The sequence below is a fragment of the Gorilla gorilla genome, chromosome 12 (genome assembly GCF_029281585.2).
Source record: "Gorilla gorilla gorilla isolate KB3781 chromosome 12, NHGRI_mGorGor1-v2.1_pri, whole genome shotgun sequence".
Taxonomy (NCBI): Eukaryota; Metazoa; Chordata; class Mammalia; order Primates; family Hominidae; genus Gorilla; species Gorilla gorilla.
The window spans coordinates 132343081-132366484 of record NC_073236.2 but is presented as its reverse complement, the minus strand read 5'-3'; the positions used below and the strand labels follow the sequence as shown (position 1 = coordinate 132366484).

At 39.1% G+C, this 23404-nt stretch overlaps 1 long non-coding RNA gene and 1 other non-coding gene across 2 annotated transcripts in view; one reads left to right on the top strand and one right to left on the bottom strand.

Annotated features, from left to right (window-relative positions):
• Positions 1–12646, bottom strand: part of LOC109025694 (uncharacterized) — a 57775-nt gene extending 45129 nt beyond the window's left edge. The window contains exons 1-2 of the long non-coding RNA XR_002004620.3: positions 12434–12646; positions 9386–9516 (exon numbers count right to left, since the gene is read on the bottom strand). This is a non-coding gene — a long non-coding RNA (uncharacterized lncRNA). The remainder of the gene's footprint in view (positions 1–9385; positions 9517–12433) is intronic.
• On the top strand, positions 7839–7969 carry LOC115933648 (U6atac minor spliceosomal RNA). The gene has a single exon (XR_004069512.2). It is a non-coding gene; the product is annotated as a U6atac minor spliceosomal RNA (small nuclear RNA).
• Positions 12647–23404: the final 10758 nt, after the last annotated feature.

Genomic DNA, 23404 nt, shown 5'->3' with positions numbered 1-23404 from the left:
TGTTCCACCAAGCCATAGTTCTCTTCCAATAGTGAGAAGTATACTCTAGCCAGCAGGGTGCAGTGGCTCACGCCTGTAATCCCAGCACTTTGGGAGGTCGAAGCGGGGCGATCATCTGAGGTCGGGAGTTTGAGACCAGCCTGACCAACGTGGAGAAACCCCATCCCTACTGAAAATACAAAATTAGCCAGGCATGGTGGCACGTGCCTGTAATCTCCGCTACTTGGGAGGCTGAGGCAGTAGAATTGTTTGAACCTGGGAGGCAGAAGTCATGGTGAGCCGAGATTGTGCCATTGCACTCCAGCCTGGGCAACAAGAGCAAAACTCCATCTCAAAAAAAGAAAAAAAAAAAAAGAAATATACTCTAGTCCACAGGAGGTAAGCACTGCTGGGCTATTCTCTTCACTCTCAGCCAACATGCCTAGTGGAATTCCACTGAGCTGGGGCCTGGCCAATTTGTCCCACACGTATGAGTGATGTTGCCATGCTGGGGGCTATACCTACATTGTTTCGTTCTTCTTCAGAATAACTCTTCAAGGTGCCATCACAGCTGGGGCCATCAAAGCTGAACTGCAGGGAAGATCATCCATGTCCCAGCATCACCCAGCTTTGCCTCCAACCCTGCTCTCTGAATCACTGTGCTCCCCACACAGCCGCTAACATGTCAGTTGATATTCAGGCACTGTACCAAAGAGCAGGGGCTTCTCAAGCTTTCCAAGGCCCTGGGGAGGCACTCCCAAACCAGATTTACGCATATAACAATGTAGTGCTCATGGGCCAATAATACCATCACTTCTACAGCACTCATTACGTGTTGGCTGTCTTTCTGAGTGCTGTAATGCATTCTAGCACATGTGTTCCTTTTCTTTTTTTAATTGAACCATGTTAGTGAATCTCTAGAATTATCACTTTTTGTCATCAAAACATGAGCCATATCACAAGTAAACATTACTCTGTTCTGTATTTTATAATCAGCTCTTATATGGCCAGCATGTGACCAAATGGATAAATAAGGTGATGCCCATGATGATCTCACAGCTTGGAAAGTAGCAGAGTACACTGGTGAGCAACCGGACACCTCATGTACACTGTACTAAGTGCTCTATAAATGTTCCTTCAATTAGGGGCACCCTGAGATGGAAGGACCCACTGGCCTGGTCTTTTCAAAAGGGATGCATGTAACACTGTTTTGCCATTGATAGGTGCCCTAGGTAGAGAAATTTACCAGTGGGGATTTCAGGATAAGGCAGACGGGTGTCAAAGATGAGTGAGGAGCTCCATGAGACTGAGCAGGTCACAGATGTTGACAACTGGCAGGACTCTATGTTCGTAGAGGAGATTTGAGCTAGATCAAAAAGGATCCAAATGTCATGCTACAATAGAGCTTTGAATCCAACAAAAACATTTACCCAGTTTCTTTTGAGTGGATAATGTGCTCTCTGGAGGCGAGGGGCAGCCTCCAAATCAATTTAGCAGAGAAGAATTGATGCACAGAGTTTCATCATCACAGTGCAGGGCAGGCAGCAGCAAGAAGGTTGGACTAGAAAGGAGTTTTGCACATTTCTTGTAGCAGCCAAAAGTAAAACTTCCTTTTTCAGTGTCTTAAAACTACATTATTTATGTCTTTTTTCTTGGTTTATAAAACATTATAAACATTTTGTAAGAACAGAGAGTAAGGCCAGGCTCAATGGCTCAGGCTTGTAATTCCAGCACTTTGGGAGGCTGAGGCAGGCAGATCATGAGGTCAGGAGTTCGAGACCAGCCTGACTAACATGGTGAAACACCATATCTACTAAAAATACAAAAATTAGCCAGCTGTGGTGGCACGTGCCTATAATCTCAGCTACTTAGGAGGCTGAGGCAGAAGAATTACTTGAACCTGGGAGGCGGAGGTTGCAGTGAGCCAAGATCACATCATTGTACTCCAGCCTGGGTGACAGAGTAAGACTCCCTCTCAAAAAAATAAAAGAGATGAAAATAGTGAGTGTCTAGGTACCACTCCCAACTTTATCAACTTCCAATCTGTGCCATGTTATGTTTGCTGCAGATGACTTTGGGGGAAGTTATTACACAGTTGGTGTGGCCCCTGTGTACCGCACGAAATCCTTCTCTCCTGATTCTCCCATGAAGATAATCATTAGCATGCATTTGGTGTTCTTACTCCTACCCAAGTGTTTAAAATCATTTCTAGTTATCGCGAGAAAATTTTAAACCATTTTTAGATTTGAAAACTTTTTATAAATGATATCACATTGCATACATATTTTTTTCCACTATCTTTTTTCTAAAGCAACATGTTTTTGACATTTTGGTGTTGATTCATACAGTGCTACTTTGTTCATTTTAAATGTTGACTAGTATTGTTCACAATTTTTTATTCATCTGTTGAAGGGCACTGTTTATTTTGGCGGAGGAAGGGGGTTGGCAAGGAAAAATGCAACTGTGTGGAACTTGATGTCAAAATCAAGGAACCAGAAGATGCAAAGTATATGTTATAGTGTCTGTGAAACCAAGGCATTGGCTGGGTTTAGTGTCAGCTTCCATGGGTCATCTCTCCAATCCTGTGATCTGTTGCTTAAATTTCTTTTCACAAAGTTGTACCAAGCAGTTGCCTGAAATACTCACAGAGATCAGGAAAACAGTACTTTCACTGAAGAATTTTGCAAAGTTGCTAGTAGGGCTTTAAATTCTATGAGGGTGTTAGGCTTACATGGTGGCATATCTGTTTGTTTGGTGAGTATTTGTGACTAAGTTTCTGTAGCTCTATGCCGGTATATCTCTGTTATTTCTGTCTAAATTATTTTTCAGGATTATCTTCAACAATAAGTGTCCATTGCTGCATTTGATGAGGAACAGAGGGTGGAAAACACTGATTGTATCAGTGTTGAATACATTATTTTCACCTTTCCTGTAATCTCTGCCCTGGTGTGTTTTAGGCCGTTTCAGAGAAATCTAATCCAAGCCATTTTTTTTATATTACTTTTAAGTGATAGGGATCTCTTTATTCATTCAGGTAAAACTTCTGCAAAATGCAGGAGAAAGCTTCATTCTTTGGGAACTCCCGCATGTCAGACACAAGGTAAATTTTCCTTCTCTCCTCTCTCCATCTTATGGCTTTGAAATAGACAAGTCATTCCCATTTGCATGTGGGAGAAGACGGAGAAAGAGATTAAATTATTTGTACAATGTCATGTAGGTAGAGCAATGTGAAATAAGTACAGTTTCATCTGAGTTTAAAATTATATTTTTAACTCAAACAAGACAATATATTTTAGTTAAATAACAATGAATTGCTTTTCCCTGAATGTCATTCATCCTAATGTGTTTTGTGGTCTGTGGCCCAGCCTGGCACCCTCCCTACACAATGGTGAGGACAGGAGAGGACTGATTGTTTGCCTTTGAACACCTTTATTCAAACACAGTTTTTCTTGAACTTGACAGGCATGTTCCATGCAACAAAGCATTTGCCTTTTGAAAATTGTTATTCAAAAAAAAGCAATGGGATGACATAACTCGCAGGCTGTGTGCTTAGAAGGACTACCCTGCCGCAGCCAAACTCTATTGCAAACATAAAAGCCAGCAGCCTGGCACTCTTCTTTGCCCATTTCCCTCACATCACAGTCAGCCAGCTTCAGATCTAAGCAAGCCTGCCTCACAGCCGTAGGTCCCAGGGAGAAGTGGTGTTTGCAGTTGGTTGCCACTGAAAGGCAGCGTGATGGTTAGTGAACCAGATGTCTTGACACATAGGAGGCTTCCGGGGCAGATACCCACCCACAGATTCTCAATTAGGAAAATCTACAATTAGCATGACAGCGAGGAGAAGGATCTGGTGTGCAATTTAAATATTTTGGCTAATTCTTATTTTGCTGAGATATCAGTTATTAGCCTTCAAAATTCATGTCAAATCCAGTTATTTGCTAAAATATGAAAAACTGTTATAAAGAAGAGATCAGTAGAGTAACACGATAAACTTGTGCTGGATTTCTCAAAAGAAAACCTGCTTCAAAGCTAAAAATCATAGATTCTAGGATATGGTTTAGATAACACAAAGCATAATCCTCATGGATCTGAGCAGACTTGAGAAGTGAACTGAAGGTGAAAAAGTCGAATCACAATGAAAAAAGACTCTTCTAATGGCTTCAGCAATTCCAATGTGTCTTGAGCCCCAAAAGATTTTGGAGTTTGCAGCTGCAGATGACAATTCCTTTTCTTTTCGTTCTTTCTTTCCTCTTTTTTTTTTTTTTCTTCTCAAACTGAATTTCAACAATGAAGCAAGTGGTTGCAGTGTGGCAATAGACAAAAACTGTTTTCAGAGGGTTGCCTGCTTGCAGAGGCCTGGGAAATCCGTGCTTCCAAGTCACAAACAATAGGTCTTTTAACCTCATGCTTTGCCCCAAACTGGGTGATAAACACATTTCCCAAAATTGTCATGGTCCAACATATTAGGAAACCTACAATAAGAAAAGCTTAGCATAGTTTTCTGTGCTCCAATTAAAAAGAAGAATCTTTTAGAAGAGCTTTCACAAGCTGGATAGCAGCTTCCTCCAATCTGGAATTGAAGTAAGAGTCTCACTTTCACACGTATCCTCAGGCAACAGCATCATTCCCACAACATAAAGACGAATGTAAGACTCTGCTGTGTGGGACACACTGCGGGGCACGGTTGGGATCTGTATGGATGAGGGAACATTCCCCAGGGAACAAAGAAATTCACTTGGATTATTATTTCTCTACTTACCCAATCCTCCAATTAAGCTGTATTTTGAAGGAAATAAATGATTAATTTCCCTCTGCCCTGAATATCTTGTGTGTTTTAATGCTACTTTAAATATATTCAAAGAGATGGGAATGACCCTTGGTAAACAGACAAGGACATTGAACAACTGTTCATCCATACTGTCAGCCAACTGACTGAAAATGCAAAGTCACAGGATTACTGTCCTAACTTTTGGAGATACAGAAATAAATATGGGGGGTGGGGGGCTTTCCCTTGTTTATCAGGGAAGGCATATATTTTAGCATTCTTAACACTGGAGCGAGTTAGATGGTTGAGAAAACTGAACCTAAAATGCCGAATGGTGTGGATGATCACTAGGCTGTTCAGAGAAGGCAAGAGTTGAACAGATAGTAGTTGAATAGAAACAAAGAGTAGGAGTTTTCTAGGTGGGCCAGGATAGGAAGGGCATTCTAAGCAGAAGGAATTGCATAAAGACACAACAGCATGAGATAATAATAATAACTCGTATTTATTCAGCATTTACTATATGCCTGGGCTAGGTTAAGCACTTTTCGAGCACTATTTCAATTACTCATTGAAATCACTTAATGACACAAGTACTATTATTATGCCTACTTAATATATGATAAACTGAGGCTTTGAGAATTAAATGATGTGTTCTAGTCAAATAGCTAATAATGGAGGTGGGACTCAAACTCAGGTCTTATTTTTTATTTCTTTTCCTGAAACTGAGCTCCTGATGCCATATTGCTACATGGTGCATGACCCGGAGGTGTGGAGTCAGGATAAAAAGACACTCCATGTCGGGCAGGGACCCTCCAGCTGCCATACACAGATAAGTGGAGTGTTTATCGCACTGTGAGGAAGGGAGTGAGATGACCATAGGGATGTTTGCAAAAGATTCCTTTTGTAGCAGTTGTGTAGACAGGATTGGTGAAGAATACCTTGGAGGGAGGGAAAGCTGAGAGAACAGGTGGAATTTTCTATCCTGATGATAAGCAATGAGAGCTAAATAAAGGCAACTCTATGGAGATGATATGTGGAGGATTGATTTGCAAAATATGTAGCATTAGCGAGCTACGTGACTTGGGCAGAGGAGAGGGGACTCAGAGAAATGCCAGCCTCCTGCCTGGTCGGGAGACTTGGTGAATTGAATGACCTATAGCCAAGATTCTGTAAACAGAACAGCTAACAATGACTACCGATGATCTGCTGTCTCTCAGAATCAATCAGCTGTTCCCGGGTCCCTACATTTTGAGGGGAGGTGAGCAAATGCAGAGCAACACAGCTAACTTCAAGGCTGAAGGAGCCTCCACACAGGTCAGGAGAGAGCAAAGCAACACAATCAACCCTCCAACCACACCTGGGACCTACTTTTTGAGGGGATTGGAGGGGGAACACAGGCAGTGAGTGCTACAAGAGATCAGGAGAGAAATGCTCACCAGGGGCTAGATTTATGCAGGAGATGGAAAGGCTGTAAGCTTAGAAGATGGGAGGAACCTGAGGCAGTTAGTGTGTTCATGCAGTAAGGATTGGAGTTTACCTTTCCTGTAGAATCTGTCTGCAGCATACAGATCAAATGGTACATTTCACTTGGATTGCAGAAACCCTTTAAGGAGGCCATATTAAGTGATTTGTTGTTGTGTATTTTCTGCATGTGTTTATGTGTTTAAATTGCTTCTCTAGGCATTCATGTGCATCAGGATTCCATGGGTTACACATTAACATTGAAATTACCAGATTCCACCCCAGGGATTCTGGGTCAGGAGAGATGGGGTGGAAACAGGGGGATCTGACCCATTAACAATAGCAGCCAAAGTGGTTCTGCTGCAAGTGTGTGAAGACCATACTTCAAGAAACACTGCTGCGGGACAGGTTTTATCAAGATAGTGACACCTGGGAAATTGCATATTAGAAAGTGCGAACAGTCAGCATTGTGCTTTTTTTTTTTTAAATTGCAGTTGTCACTAGGTACTATAATATGAAATAAAAACAAAAATCCTTTTAGATATTCAGATCAGAGGCTTCAAATCCTTTAGATGCCTCTTTAATTCCCTTAGTCTTCATCTTTCTCCCTTCTCCCTGCCTCACTGTCTCTCCTAAACTCTCACATTTTTTCTCTTTACTTTTTTCTTTGCTACTTGCGCAACTCCCAGATCTCCCTCACCTTCTCTGGATCCCATTCGTAGCCTCTCACCCTCTCACTGTCCTGGTTTCACCTTACATTTTCATTCTTTTTTGTTTTTCATTCCATCTTCTTTTATTATTGCAGCATCGATCTTATGTGGTGATTTTTCCATTGATTCGTTTATTGCTTTCTATTGGTATTGGATTGTGTCAAATACTTTTTTGCATCTATTGAGATGACCATATGCATTTTCTCTTAATTCTGTTGACATGGTAAATTGCACTGATTGATTTTTGACTGCTAAATCAACTTCGAATTTACTTGCTAAACCTTTGCATTTCCTTAGCCATGATATGGCATTTTATATACCTACATATACACAGACACATGCACACGCTGAATTAGCTTATAAGTTTTAAAGTATGTAATGTGTGGTATGTGTCCTTGAAGCATATTTGTCTATACTTCTTAGTTTTTGTAAAGCCTTGGTCTAGTTTTGATAGAGGGTAATTCTGGCTTCATAAAATTAGTTGAGACGTGTTTCTTACTCCTCTATTTTCTGAAATAATTTTTGTAGCATAGCAATTATTTCTTTCTTAAATGTTGGATAGAATTCACCAGTGATGCCATCTGGGCCAGGAGTTTTCTTTTTCAGAAGGTTTTTAATTATGAATATGATTTTTTTAATTGACAGAAGTCTATTTTTTTCTATTTCTTCCTAGGTTAGTTTTTTAAATTAGTGTTCTTTAAGAAATTTTTCCACTTTATATAATTTTTAAAATGTATTGGAATAGAATTGCTCATAATATTTTCCTATTATCCTTTTTAATTTCTGTAGTATTTTTCATGATGTCCTCTCTTTCATTGCAGATATTACTAAAATTTGCATCTTATATTTAATTTCTTCATCAGTTTAGCTGGGGGGGACTATTCTAGGTATTATGATTAATGAGTTGTGAAAATCTGATTTCTGTGTCATATGAAAGGAGAGAAGGTTAGCACTCCCCTTGACAATGCTGGAAGGGACCCTTGGCCTGACAACATGCATACAGTTAAGACATTGCCACCTACTTCATGGCAATGCCTTAAAGTTAAATATTGTTGGACAGGTGTGGTGGCTCATGCCTGTAATCCCAGCACTTTAGGAGGCCTAGGCAGAAGGATTACCTGAGGTTGGGAGTTCAAGACCAACCTGGCCAACATGGTGAAATCCCGTTTCTATCAAAAATACAAAAATTAGCTATGTGTGGTGGCGGGCATCTGTAGTCCCAGCTACTGGGGAGGCTGAGGCAGGAGAATCGCTTGAACCTGGGAGGCAGAGTTTGCAGTGAGCCAAGATCATGCCACTGCACTCCAGCCTGGGTGACAGAGCAAGACTCTGTCTTAAAAAATATATACATATATATGATTTATACTATATATATATGTATATATATATGATTTTTTTTAAAAAAGAAATTCTGATTTCCGTTATCTTTTCCCCCTCAATATGTCATGTTTGTTCCAGCAAAAAATTTTCTCAGCTGTACTCAAGTTGAAAACTATGTTTTGTTTTGTTTTCTTTAGCTCTGATCCCAGTTGAGATACTCTTTTTCTTTGGCTGAGCTGCTTTGGGTGTTTCAGCCAGAGATGTGGGCAGATACAATGTGGGGAATTTCTAACTGACTCCTTTTCTTCTGTGTCTCTTTTCTCTTCTCTTTTCTTCTTCTCATTTTCCATTTGCATCTGATTTCCCCATGGTCCATGGTAAAAACTGTAATAATGGCAACTCTCCATTATAATTCTCTCCACTGGCTGTGTACTACCCCTCCTAATCTGAGTGCTTCTGTGAATTCTCCAATGCCTTCAGGTATCTGTGCCTTTGTGTTATGTTCAGAGTTTATACTTGTCAGTTACAGGAAAGTTGGTCACGTATGATGCTACTTGGCCATTACCAAAAACAGATCTATGTCTTCCTCTGCCCTCATTTTTTAAAGAAGTTTTTGCTGAAAGGAGAATTTTAGCTTTATTTTGCTTTGGTTGGGTTGGGGTGGGTTTTGCTTTCATTTGATTCTTTAAAGGTCTTGGTCCATTGTATATTATCTTGCATTGCTTCTGACAAGAAGTCTGCAGTCATTCTTATATATCTGCCCCTCTGTTTATAATGTGCCTTTCTTCTCTTGCTTTTTAAAAATGTTCTGTTTCACAAATTGTTCCATAGAGATATGATTACAATGTGCTTCTGCATGGCCTTCTCTAGGCTTATCCTGCTTGGGTTTTCTTAAGTTCCTTGGCTTTGTGAATTGTAATAAAGAGTTTGACTTTACTTTTTGAAGTTTCAGTGCTGACAGCTTTTAATCCCTTGGAGTCCCTCTTCTCCTTCTGCCTGCCTCTAGTAAAATTGACAAGAAAGCCCAGTGCTCCCTTCTTTGGTGAACCTTCACCCCTCCTCATTTCTTAAACACAATTAAAACCCCAAGTCAGCTTCCTTTTCTTCCCTCTTCTCCCAAACCATTTCCAGACCAGCTTTGGAAACCTACCTTCCTCTTCCCAGGTGCCTTGTTCTGTGAGTAATAAATCTTTTCACAATCTCATAGTATGTGTGAGGCATCATCAGTCTTAACATTTAAACAAAATTTTGAGTTGGGATCCATCCTATATCTTCAGATATCTGAAAGACAAGTTTATGATTCTCATCAAATTTTGAAAATTTGTGTCATTATTTCTGAAAATATTTTTCTCTTCTACTTCTGTACACAAAATAGATGTATATAATATTGTCCCACAGGGCACTGAGCTTATTAAAACTTTATACAGATATAAAAAATATCTGTATCTGTGCTTTGATTTCTATAATTTCTATTGCCTGACTTCAAATTCTTTGATATTGTAATCCACTGTATTTAATCTTGAATTATGATCACTTAGTAAGTTTTTTATTTTGGATAACTTTTAGGTTTAGAAGTTCCATAAGGTTCTTTTCTAAGGAGGTTCCATAAACATCCTTATGTTCATATTATCCTTTACATCCTTTAGCATATTTGTACTAACAGTTTTACAGTCTTGGTTAACTAGTTCCGTAATTTCTGTAATTACTAGTTTCATCTGCATTGGCTAACTTTTTTTGGTCTGGTGTGTGCCGCAGTTTCCTGCTTCTTTGTAAGCTAGTGATATTTGATTGAAGTCTGGACTTACGACATTGTTATTCAGTATTTAATGTTACACTTTTTTGTTTTCTCTAAAGCCTATCTAAAAACTTTGTTTTGAGAGAGATTTAAGTGATCTGTGGATCACCATGATTATTTTAAGCTAGATTTTAAGTTTTTTGGGGAAGGTCTGGATAAGCCTTTACTCAAGGGTTAATTTAACCCACGTATAAAATGTGATTTTTCTGGAGCTTCTAATGAATAATCTGGGTGCTCAATAAGGTCTTTTTTACTCTGGTTGGTTTACCTTCTATTCCAAGCATGTATGTGCTTTGGGAATTGATTAGCTTATAGTTTCTCTTTTTTTTATTTTTTTGGCCAATTTTGTAAAATTTTACTTTATGCATGCAAAACTTAGACTTCAGCAACAGACTTAGTGGGACCCATACATACATATATAGAATCTCTTTGTCTAAAAAGGTCTTTTCTCTTTGGTACTCTGTGTTTCCAATTTTATTCACTTGAGCTGTCATAAACTACCATTTCTGCATTCTCAGCTCAACAGTTTTTCCATTCCTTGCCTGAATTCTTCCTCTCTGCAACAAGATCCATAAAATGCCTCCAGAAGAAAACCAAAACAAACAAACAAACAAACAAAAAACACACAGTAATCATAGGGCTCAACTTGTTTGTTTTCCTGATCTCCAGGATCACAGTTTTAATTTTTTCCATTGGCCATTATCTGAAAGAACTTTGCCATATATTTGTTCATTTTTCTACTTGTTTCTGGTGGAAGGATAAAACTAACACCAAGAACTCCTTCATTGTTGAAAATAGAAATTCTTAGATCTTTTATTTTAATGCCTTTAAAAATTGTTTTAGACAAATAGAGATTTATGTTCGACTTAAATTTTAACCATATTTGACACTTCCAATGAGAACTCAGCTGAGATGGCAGTAAAGTAAACAGAAACCTTCATACATGGCCAAGTCCACAGTGCCCTGGCTAGGATAAGTCATAGCCTGTTTCTCTATCTGGCCTACAAAAAGGTTTGTTTATTGTTTGTAAAACAATTGTAAGATCTGTTTCATAGATATTAAAATTTATATTTTGGCATGTTATAACTGAAGAGACGGTATCATTATAAGAGAGAAGGAGACAGGATAACATGAAAACAAGATACACTTACATACATACTCACAAAATAAACTTCAGTAAAATGGTAACTACTATAGAGTGATAAGTTTCCACATATCTTTTTCTTTCTTTTCAAATTTTTCTTGAATGAATGTCTTACTTGCATAACAAAATGCCTTTTTAGCAAATGGTGCTGGAACCTCTAGATATTTACATGGGAGAAAAAGTAACTTCACCCCTACCTGTTACTACATACAAAAATTAATTTAAATTGGATAATATATTTAAGGGTGGCCAGATCTCTCTTCTTTTGATGTCAAATTTCAGGTAAATTCTATTAAATTATTTAAATCTTCACTCAGAAATAGAGTTATTAAAGTATGATAGGGTGATAAGCAACAAATAATCAAAAAGAACACAATGTTTTGACCACTAGAGTGGCGAGAAGGTATGCAAGTTGGAAAGGTCTGTCTGAGTGTATTGAAGACTGGGCCTGAAGAAGTCAGAGATGGCTTCTTAGAGCAGATTCTGAATAAGTGAAGGAATTAGCCAGGTGGATAATGAAAGTGAAGAGCATTTTTAAACAACAAACACCATGGGCTTTGATACTGAGACATAGTATTGCCCAGCGATTTCTTTGTTCTGAGGTTTAGTGTGTGTTTCTTTGGCCTGTTACCGGGAGCTTACTCTGGCTGAGCACTGTGGTAAGATGCTGTCATATATCCCCTCTTCTAACCATAAAAACCATATTTATTTCTAGGTTATTCCTTCAGCATCTGCCCACCTCAAGTATACTATAAGAAAGTCTGGGGACTGATGGCAATTCCTAAAATGTCTTTATCGCATTTTCTTTAGAAGATGTTACAAGCTTTTTAATATTGTCGTATGTTGGTACACAGAACATTCTTAGATTATTATTTTATACTGTGAAGAGGGAATTACATCAGTAATGGCAAGCCCTAGGAAGGTAGTTATATTTCTGACTTCATTCTGTTATTTGTTTTAATATCCTATAGTAGGACCCCTCCTTGTATGATCAGGAATCAGATTTTCAAAAAAGCAAATGAGGTCTCTCAGATCTTTTTAATCTGATTAATGGGAAAAGAAGTGCTGAAACAGAAAGCAAGTCTAGCATGTGTTTCTGCCAAAGAAACAGAAGCTGTCCTGCCCCCAGCCATGCCTACCAGACTCAGCCAACGCATAGCCTACTGGAATACTCCCATTCCATCCAAGTCAGCCCCAGGTCTTACCTGAAGGTCATAATGCCAGGCTCAGATACCTCCCCCATCCATAACCCCAAGTACCTGCTATCAAAATTCCTCCAACAGAGAGATGCTTGAAGTGCGTTGCAGGAAAGCCCCAATGAAGTCCTGGCAAGGAGAATTTTCACCTAGGTGCAAGTTCTGGCCTCACCTTGGGGCCAGTACATCAGACCATCTGTCTCGAGTTGTCAATCCCTCTGATCTTCAGGGATCAGAGAAATGGGCTAGTTTCATTCTGATCCCTGTGCCAAGGTGCCTCCTGACATACTGAATTGAAAAAAATACAGTGTAATCTTCACAATGGATAGCCCCCAGTGATGGGGTTTGGTAGATTTTATTTTCTAAATTACTTTCTGTATCTTCTAAATGTTTACAAGCATTATTTACAATAAGAAAAAAAGTTAAAGATACTTTAAACAATGAATATAGTACTGATGTTGTTCCCTTTTCATTTATTTCATTATTATTTATTTGTTATTGGATATATTTATATTATGTATTATTTTATTTAAAACATTTTAATATTTTCTCCATAATTTTGTTTCAAAATTTTAGAAGAAAATTATGTAACTAGACATTGGGGAATTCAATACTATCCATACAACTTTTAAAAGTCTGTGATCTCCTTGTTAGGAGCAGTTTTACTCATCTGCAGTTTTTCTTTGTTTGTTTATTTTTTACATTAAAAGTTGTCTTAAGTAAATATTCTATACTAGAGAAGCTCATTTGCCAACTGATATTTCACAATTATTTTATATCCATGAATGAAGAAATGATATTAAGGGAATCATTTTCTCCCCTGGTCGTGGATGGAAGGTAGTGTCGGGCCATACCATGTTGCTGTACTAATTCAGACAAAAAAAAAAAAACGTGGTTTTAATCACTGTAAACATGTATTTCATCATAATATTCAATTTTAAACTAACTTTGGCAGCAATTGTATTCTATGACCAATCCTACACTAAAAGATGAAAAGTAAATATAGTATGTTTTCTATCTTCAAGAAATGTATAATTAATTTTATAAGTAATATGACAGGCAGCCCTCCTAAAGCAGTTTATATGTAATATGTGACCTGAGAGGATTTGAGGTAAATCTAATTATTTCTGTGTTTGTTTTTATTTTAGCAAATTTGTTACTTTAACCTTTGATGTTATTATTTGTATTTTTGTTTTATAATCGATGACATTTAGCTTCCAGCATTTTACCTCAATAGGTTTGATTTCTGAAACAAAACCTACCTCATCATATGGTAACTGCCGTTCAGTAAGGTTAAATATTTGAACCCACTTTTCTGTTCTTGATGCTTCCTAATTTTCCTGAACAGATTTCCAAGGATGGAAGATTGAGAGAGAGAGACAGCAACAGAGAGAGAGAGAGAGAGAGAGAGAGAGAGAGAGAGAGAGAGAGAGAGAGAGAGAGAGAGACTCAGTTCATTCCTGCTGCTATAGCAAAATACTTTAGATGGCAATTTATAAAGAAAAGAAATGTATTTCTTACAGTTGTAGAGAATGAAAGTCAGTGTCTGGTGAGGGTCTGTTCCTCATTGACTGTGCTTTCTCTGCGTCCTCACATGGTGGGAGGAACGAAGGAAATGAATGTTGTGATCTTACATGGGGGAACAGATGGAAGGGCAAAAGGATCTCACTGTTCTCTCCAGCCTTTTTATGGGGGCACTAATCCCACCCACCAAGGTGGTGCCTTTGTGACCTAATCACCTCCCAAAGGCCCCACCTCCTAATACCATCAGTTTGGTTTTTGACTTTTTACATATGAATTCTGGAAGGACAGACATTTAAATGATAGCAGAGAGAGTGGGAGAATGAGAGAAAGTGGGGATAATTATGGCATAAGAAACAGGAGAAAGAATGGGAGGAAGGAAGGAAGGAAGGAAAGAAGGAAGGAAGGAAAGAAGGAAGGAAGGAAAGAAGGAAGGAAGGAAGGAAAGAAGGAAGGAAGGAAAGAAGGAAGGAAGGGAAGGAGGGAAAGAGGGAGGGAGGGAGGGAGGAAAAGGAAAAAGAAGGGAAAGGCAGGGCTGGGCTGAGCTGGGAAGGGGTGCCATGAGGTAACCAGTGGTAAAGAAGTTTCAAGCATTGAGTAATTTACAGCATATTTGTTTATTGGTTTTTGTCTCCAGCCTGAACTATAATGAGGCAAACAATAAGTGATTAATCTGTATAGTATCCTAGAAATAAAGGCAGATCTCTTCAATGTTCTCCAATCTATTCAATCTTCTCTGTAATTTGCTCTTTCCAAAAATGCCTGATCCTTCAAATCACTTCGCTAATCAACTCTACATGAGACTAAAACTATTTCTAGCACCAAAAGACCATCATCCCGGGCATTAACGAAGACCAGAGAAACCAACTTTCCATCATCTTAGTGTGCAAAAGGACAGCAAATGTGTGGCCAACAGAATTAACACAAGATATGGGTTGGTATCACTCCCTGAAGACGAACGAGGAAGAGAACATGACGTTGCACATTGGAATGACTGAAACTGACAGTGGTCCTCGCTGATGCTGGTGATTCTGGGCACAATACATGATTGGAATTTTATTTGAAACTCATCTGAGTGTTTTCTTTTTAATGTGGATTATATTTTAAAGAGGAGGAAAGAGGCTAAACATATTTTGCTACTGTTAGGTGTCAGTACTTTACATTCTGTCCCTGATTCTTTGGGCAAAATGAACCAATATCTCCTTTTGGAGCAAATGAAAGCTCTGCTCTTAGCTCTCATCACCTAAGTCTAGAAACTGCCACACATCCACTAAATTACAGAGATAAGTCAAAGGGAGAATTAGTCAAATGTCTTTTTCCCTTGGTTGTCTGTTTTGCCTATTTTTACCAACTATCACATAGGCAAGAAAGAATGTCCTAGAATGAATTACTTCATTCAAAAGTATTCATTGATTAACTTTCTCTACCTGGGTTCTCTCAGACAGCACCATCCATTTATCATCAGGGTCAGTAAAAAAGGACAGAAAAAACCATTTTGCTTCTGTGCCTGGCTCTGTCCTAAACACAGGGGATAAAGACGTGAGTAAAACTGGCAAGATGCTCGATACAGTTTGGCTGTGTCCCCATCCAAATCTCACCTTGAATAGTATTAATCCCCACACGTTAAGGGTGGTGCCAGGTGGAGATAATTGAATCATGGGGGGCGGTTTCCCCCATACTGTTCTTGTAGTAGTGAGTGAGTCTCACGAGATCTGATGGCTTTATAAATGAGAGTTCCCCTGCACAAACTCTCTTCCCTGCCACTGTGTGAGATATCCCTTTGCTCTTCCTTTGCCTTCTGCCAGGATCGTGAGGCCTCCCCAGCTGTGTGGAACTGTGAGTCCACTGAACCTCTTTCCTTTATAAATTACCCAGTCTCGGGTATGTCTATTAGCAGCATGAGAACGAACTAATACAACCCTACCCTCTTGAGGCATAGAGCTTAGTGAAGGTTACAGACAATTAGAGTAATTACCCTACAATATTCCAGTATTTCAAATATGTAATTGTAAACTGTTAACTGTTAAGGAAAAAATAAGAAGTGATGAGATCTTGGCTGAGAGTGAGAAAAGTCTCCCGTAATGTGCTCTTTCATATGCGATCTGACGAGTGAAGAAGCCTTAGTTAAACTGCAAGAGTATAGAACCCTCTAGAAAGAGTCAAGCAAAGTAATAGCTCTGCAACAAAAAAAGATCCTCTAAGCAAATGAAAGACTGCTTTGGTTACAGCAAAGATGAGAAAGTTGCACAAAATGCATAAGTCATGAGAGGCCAGATGACAGAAGCTGTGTCAACAATTTAGGTTTAGAAGCCTAAAAGCAAAGAGGTTTATCCAGAGCAATGAAATAATCAGATTTTATCTTTTTAAAAAGTCTCCCTGCTGCTGGGTGCAGAATAATGGGGAAAGGAGGAATGGTCTTAAATTTGATCCCAAGGTTGGACCTAGCATCATCTAAAGGTGCTGACTTTATTGCCCTGTCCCTCACCTCAATGCTTGGGCAGACCACCTAGCATCATCCCATTGCTTCCTCACTTGCAAACTCTCTAGTGCAATGTACAAATAATATATAGGAAAAGGCTCTACTATTTTCATGCTACTTTTTGGCAGCCTCTTCCCAAACAACCCAATGTCTGGATGTATGAGATTGCTGCTTCCATTTGTAGCAGGACGAGCTGCAGACAAAACTCTTCAGACACCGAGTGAAAGAAGGAAGGGGTTTATTCGGCCCAAGGCATCAGCAAGACTCCAGTCTCAAGAGCCGAGCTCCCCGAGTGAGCAATTCCTGTCCCTTTTAAGGGCTCACAACTCTAAGGGGGTGCGTGTGAGAGGGTCGTGATCCATTGAGCAAGCAGGGGGTACGTGACTGGGGGCTGCATGCACCGGTAATTAGACAGGAACAAAACAGGATAGGGATTTTCACAGTGCTTTTCTATAGGATGTCTGTAATCTACAGATAACATAACCGATTAGGTCAGGGGGCGATCTTTAACTACCAGGCCCAGGGTGTGGCACCGGGCTGTCTGCTTGTGGATTTCATTTCTGCCTTTCAGTTTTTACTTTGTCTTTCTTTGGAGGCAGAAATTGGGCATAAGACAATATGAGGGATGGTCTCCTCCCTGACATTGAGGCCAACCTCACTAAGTCTTATGCTGGGTCCTTGCTTTTCATATGTATGGATCTGCCTGGTTGACCTGGCATCATCCAATACCTTCATCTTTTCTGAGTTATTTTATTGGGGGTTTATCTGTTGTAATTCAGGCTTTTAGTTTTTTGACCCCATATGAAGTTTTTTTTACAGTTGTTTATTTTTTCTATTTCCACTTATGTTTAGAAGTGATGTGCCTTGTCTTCCAACATTTCTTCTTCTTTTGCACTTATTTTGCTATGTTACTTGTAATTTCCTTGTTTATCCTTTGTTATGTATTTTCAGTTTTCCAATTTTTACCATCTGGCTAATTCTAAGGTATACATTTTGTTTTAAAAATACTATTTCTACACTGAAGACTTCTAAATATGTATCTCCAGCCAAGAATTTTCTTCTGAACTCCAGAATCACAACTTCTCCATTGCTGTTTTCACTGGGACCAGTTTCATGCATTTCAAAATTAACATGCATGGAACTGAATTTCTGCTCTGGCACCTCACCTTCTCCCCTCTGGTCTTCTGGATCTGAAGAAACGTTCTTTTCATGCATCAGTTTCCTCAGGCCAAGGTATCTGGACATCTCTTTCCTTCTCATGCCCACATCCAATCCATCATCAACCTCTATGAGCTCACCCTCCAAATCTCTCCAGTAGCCGCTGCCACAAGCCCAGCTCAAATCATCAGCATCTTTTGCCAACTGCAGCTTCTTAGATCATCTTGTTGAACCTACTGTTGGCCTCTTCCAACTGGTTTTCCACATGGAATCCAGATCAATTTGAAGTGTAAATTAGGATTTTTAAAACAATTTATTTTAAATAATGACTTCATTAAGTTCCAAAATTACCAAGTTGAGAGTATATACCCTTCCTGGAGTGAGAAAATGAGAAACGAGGAGCATGATTGTGAAGGGGAGGAGCAGACCCTCAAATGTTGCTTAATTTGCCCACTTCTGGTCACTTTTTTGCAAACTTGCATTTTATCAATACCTTGTGTAGTGCATTGCCTGATAATTCGGACAGCATACTTTTTGGGGTTTATTTCACACCATTTCACACCATTTCAGAGAGCGAACAGTCTGAATGCATGTCACCATATTTCCTGGAATGTGGGTCACACATTTAAGCTAACCCTCTTTGCCATATGTTACCTCCGTGTGTCAATTTGTTATCATGAGCTTCTTCATCATGGTCCTATGGTTTCCTCCAAAGTAAAGGCAGCAATTATCTCTTTTAATTACCATTCATTCATTGTTGATTGAGCACCTACTGCTACAACAAACTGTGCTTTTTGTATGTATAGGAGACACAGAGATAAGTAAAGTTCAGTCACTGCCTTTAAGGAATTTAGAATTTGGTGGGGAAGATGAAACTTGTAAAAGTGCCATATGCCATGGTGTATGCAAAGTTGAACTGAAGTTCACAGAACGAATGGTCACTTCTAAAGTTGTTAGAAATGAGAGCCGGAAACTCCATGACACGATATTGATTATAGATTCCAATCTCGCTCTTGGCTTATTTCTATTTTTCTTTAAGTTACTTTACAAATGTTTAGAAAATAGCTCAGCATATGACCCTGCCCAAAAGTTCACCCACGATATTCCATCTTTTGAAAGTTTTATCTTCCAAAGTAGGCCACAATCATAACTGCTTAATCCAAATTGCAATTACTCCTCAATGAAATCAGCTTTCTTAATTCATAAAGAAACTCAAGATCCAAGAGTTTGAATTTACTCCTGCTTTCCAGAGAGAAGAAGATATTTTTTAAAATATTTCTCTGAAAATAAAAATATTAATGTTTAACAAGAGTTTTTACATCTTCCCTCCTCCATTTTTTTTTTAAATTTCAAAGACCTTTGAAGGTCCTTGAAGTACATGAATCATAAAGGGGTCAATGCAACTTCTATAAGGTAGAATATTCTACTTTAACCCATGATATGAAACCACAGGACAGAGCATTTATTTTTTTTTGAATTTTTTCCTTTTATTTTAGGTGGCACATAATAATTGCACATATTGATGAGATACACAGTGATATTTCAATGTGTATCTACAATTTGTATATGACCCCCCATCTCTAAACCATATACAAAAGTCAACTCAAAATAGATTAGAGACTTAAATGTAAGATCTGAAACTAAAAAACCATTAGAAGAAAACAGAGGGTAAATGCTTCAGGACGTTGATCTAGGCATGGTATGGCTAAGACTTCAAAAACCCAGATAACAAAAACAAAAATAGACAGATGGGACTATAGTAAGCTAAAAAGCTTCTGCACAGCCCAGGAAACAATCGACAGAACGAAGAGACAACCTATAGAATGGGAGAAAACATTTGCATACGATTCATCCAAATTTCTTTTTAAAATATTGTGCAAGTTTAGTGACTCATACATATGAAAGTGTCGTGTAAACTGTGAAGAACCAAATCAACTGTGTGAAAAGTCCATAAGCCAACAGGATGACAATGCACAGAAGCAATTCTTTAAAGCCAGTGGAACCAAAGACAAATGGATGAGGAAATAGTGTCCTCAGTGTCATAATCACAAAGACATCATTCATACTGTATTTTCAGCCTTCTTTAGGCTAATATTTTCCTCTTGTAGGATAAGATTTATTGGACTATTTCATCCGTAGCAGAGTTTAAAAATGGGAAAATGGGAATCACTCTCTGGAGTAGAAGGTAGATGCATAGGAGGATCTCACCTATGGGTCTTACCAACTCCAGCATGAACCATTTGGAATAACTTACCTGTAGAGTCTAAATGTGTTGCTGAGAAATGTGGACAAGAGAGCAGTAAGGCCCAGTTGAGACCAAGTTCAAGGTTAAGACACAAATTTAGACACTGCTCCTGAACAGTGGCAACCTCATTCCAGTAATTCATTTTTGTATACTATCTCAAGACTTAAGAGGCTGCACACAATTGGATTTGACCTCTCTGTTTCTGGATTTATTTATAAAATTTGGAAGTTGGACTATGTACACACTAACCAGTACAATCATGAGATGCCGATTCTGGGAAATACTGGCGGTTAAGCCATTCTCTCCTTTCCTACCTTGATATCCTTAAATGCAGCATCTATGGATGGAAAACAGTTGTGGATATATAAACAGATGCCCAAACAGGACATTTATATGGTGCAAACCTCAGGTAAGCTAGATGAATTTCTTAGGTAAATTTTTTTTTTCCAGAGAGATGTCCTTCAATAATTGCCACCAGCTGCAATTTGGTGGAGGAGCATTAGCCATAGTTCAATAACTAAATCCTTGCTAGTGTCCTCCACATCTGTAGGTCTGACTGGTCCTTCTGATGAGCAACTGATCCCACAGCTCTTCCTGTTGTCCCGGAGAGTGACTGCCTATACAATGCCACCCAGAAGTTTCCTAAGTGAAGTGCACAGATGATGGACATATAACCTGTGTTTTAAATCAGACTACAGAAATGTTTATTTAAAACCGTTGAGAAAACTATCAAGACTCTTTTTTCATGATGTATTAACAGACTACTTTTAACTCTGTTCATAATCACTTTGGAGAAACATGTGAAGTATATGTTAGGTGCTTCTAGGAAGTGATTATGTACTGTCACTAACATTGTGTCAAATAATGATCACAATGATGAAAAATGAGCATTGGTGTGGGATTTGACAGGGGTTTTACCATTCTTTATTATTATTTCATTCATTTGATTACAAAATCCCTGAGTGCATTGACCACACTTGTTTTGTTCACCAACTTATAACCAAGTCCCACATCAAGGCCGGTAAATATTTCTTCACTAAACAAGTTAATAGTGGCCTCCTGACCTTGGAAAAAAGATGAAAATTACTTCCATGGTAATTAGAAGGCAATTCTAACTCAGAGATGCTAAATGACTTTCCCCTAAAGCCTGGTAAATGGGGGAGTTGGGAATGTGTTTGGTAGCGTGGCCAACCCTTGAGACACTTGGGCAGATTCAGCAGGATGTCTGTGCCAAGCCGGCCACAATCTATTCAAATCTGCTCACTTGACTCAGTTATTTCTACTTATTCCCATTAGCTGTTTTGTCATCTCAGTCTGGAAGAAGTACCAGTCTTGTCCTGCTTATACAAGACCAGGATAGTTTTAGAATTGCATACCTTTAAGACTCAAACACACTTGCCACATGAGCTGAGGGCACCAGAGGCCCTGGTTCTCCACAAACTGTCCACTGCGGCAGCCTAAGGGGATACAAATTTCCACATCAATTTACCCTGGAATCACCTTGCACCAAAGCCAGAGGGGATTTCTCATGAACGGAGGTCCAAAAGCTGCTTGTCTGAGGCTCCAATATTTTGCATACACAATATTTGTTTTTATTTACATCAAATGACAACATTTACAGATTGGCAAACTTCATTTACACTTGGATTTCCAGCTTCTATTCAAAAATCAAAATGTTTGTCAAGTTTGGTTTCATTTTCTCTCAGAAGTTAAGTAGGAACCACCCCTCCATTATCCATTCTCCCCACGTTTCCTGCCATATTCTATGATCCTATTCTAGGGCCCTTTATTCAATTTCATTTAAGGTCTGGGCTCTTAACATTGGAGTCTGCGGCCTTGTTTCTAGAAATCTCTGATAAAAAGCTGCATTAACTTCTGAGACTTCAATTGCTCTCAGTTAGCATATAAGTAATTCAGCCTGGAAAATAATTTGGACTCAAAAGAGTGAGCTAGCAACAGTTAGTAGGTTTATGAAATTTATATCTCAATATCCTCTTTTTGAGTCTACCATTATCTACAAGGTTTTAGGCAGTTTCTCCTTCCTTATCAGAAAGGCTGGGGACTGGCAGTCTTTACACAGCCTGGTACCCTACTAGAAGATCAAAGGAAAATGCAGACAAATGTACTCTTCAGAGTTGTTCTTTTCCCCACTTCTTTACATTCCACCTAGCTTCAGAAGATAGTGAGAGTATTATATGTTTTGTGCCTGTTAGGTTGGGCTTTCTCAAAATGTGGGCTAGTGACCACCTCTATCAGAGTCACTTGGAATAATCAATTAAAAATTCCATGATCAAAATCTTGGAATTTTGAGTTTCAGGACTTATATCTTTAACAAGGTTTCAGGTTGGGTCTAATGCAAATGAACGTTGAAAAGCGTGGCCATAGGGTATCATCCTTTCAAGTCAGGACAGTCTCATCCCACGTCAACACCACGGGCCTCTAGACACCATCTACTCCCCTCTGTCCAGCCCAGCTGGTGTAGGTCTTGCTCACATAGTTCTGCATTGCCACACCAGCTTCCTGATGAGTTTCAATGGCTCCTCTTAGTCTCACTACTTTATAGAACCCTCACAACCCTGAATCACTTCAGTTCTCCACAGGGATGCTTCCAGAGCGAAAAGCTCATCCCTTTGCTAGCCTGATTAAAACCATTCATCAATGGCTCTCTAACACCCGGTTGACAAGAAGAGTCAAACTCTGTAAAATATTTTAAGAGATTTATTCTGAGCCAAATATGAATGACCATGGCCCATGACCCAGCCCTCAGGAGGTCCTGAGAACATGTGCCCAAGGTGGTTGGGGTACAGCTTGGTTTTATACATTTTAGAGAGGCATGAGACATCAATCAAATACATTTAAGAAATACATTGGTTTCTTTCAGAAAGGTGGGACAACTCAAAGCGGGGGTGGGGGGGTGGGGGGGGTGGCTTCCAGGCTATGGGTAAATCTAAACATTTTCTGGTTGACAATTGGTTGAGTTTATCTGAAGACCTGGGATCAAAGGAAATGTTGAGGTGACTATAAAGGATTGTGGAGACCAAGTTTTATTATGCAGAGGAAGCTCTCAGATAGCAGACTTCAGAGAGAGCAGGTTGTAAAATGTTTCTTATGGGACTTAAAAGGGTGCCTGCCTCTGAGTTGATTATCTCCTAGATTTGGAAAGGAAGGAAGGAAAACAAAGGAGAAAGGGGATTGTCTATAGAATGTGGATTTTGTTCCACAAGAGACTTTTCAGGGCAATTCCAAGGTATGGCAAGGAAATATATTTTGGGGTAAAACATTTTGATTTTTTCCCTTGTTATGCTGGAGTCAGAATGGAAAGTAAGTCAGGATATACAGGGATAAATAAAACCCATAGGATGGGAATTTATGGTTTTTAGGGTATGGCTCCCCAGATCCCTTAGAAAGGAATTTGGGCAAGATAAAAAAAATCAGAGCTTAGTCCTCAACCCTGAGCATAAAATCCAAACATTTTTAAAAAGTTGGCTTCTAGCCCACCTCTCTCCTTCATCTCCTGCTATGCAGCATGAGTCCTACCCTTCCTTCTACTGACTGGAAGTAGCTCTGGACCTTCAATTGTGGGCTTTGGGTAGTTCTTTTCATGGAGTGTGAGTCCCTCTGTCCCATCCCC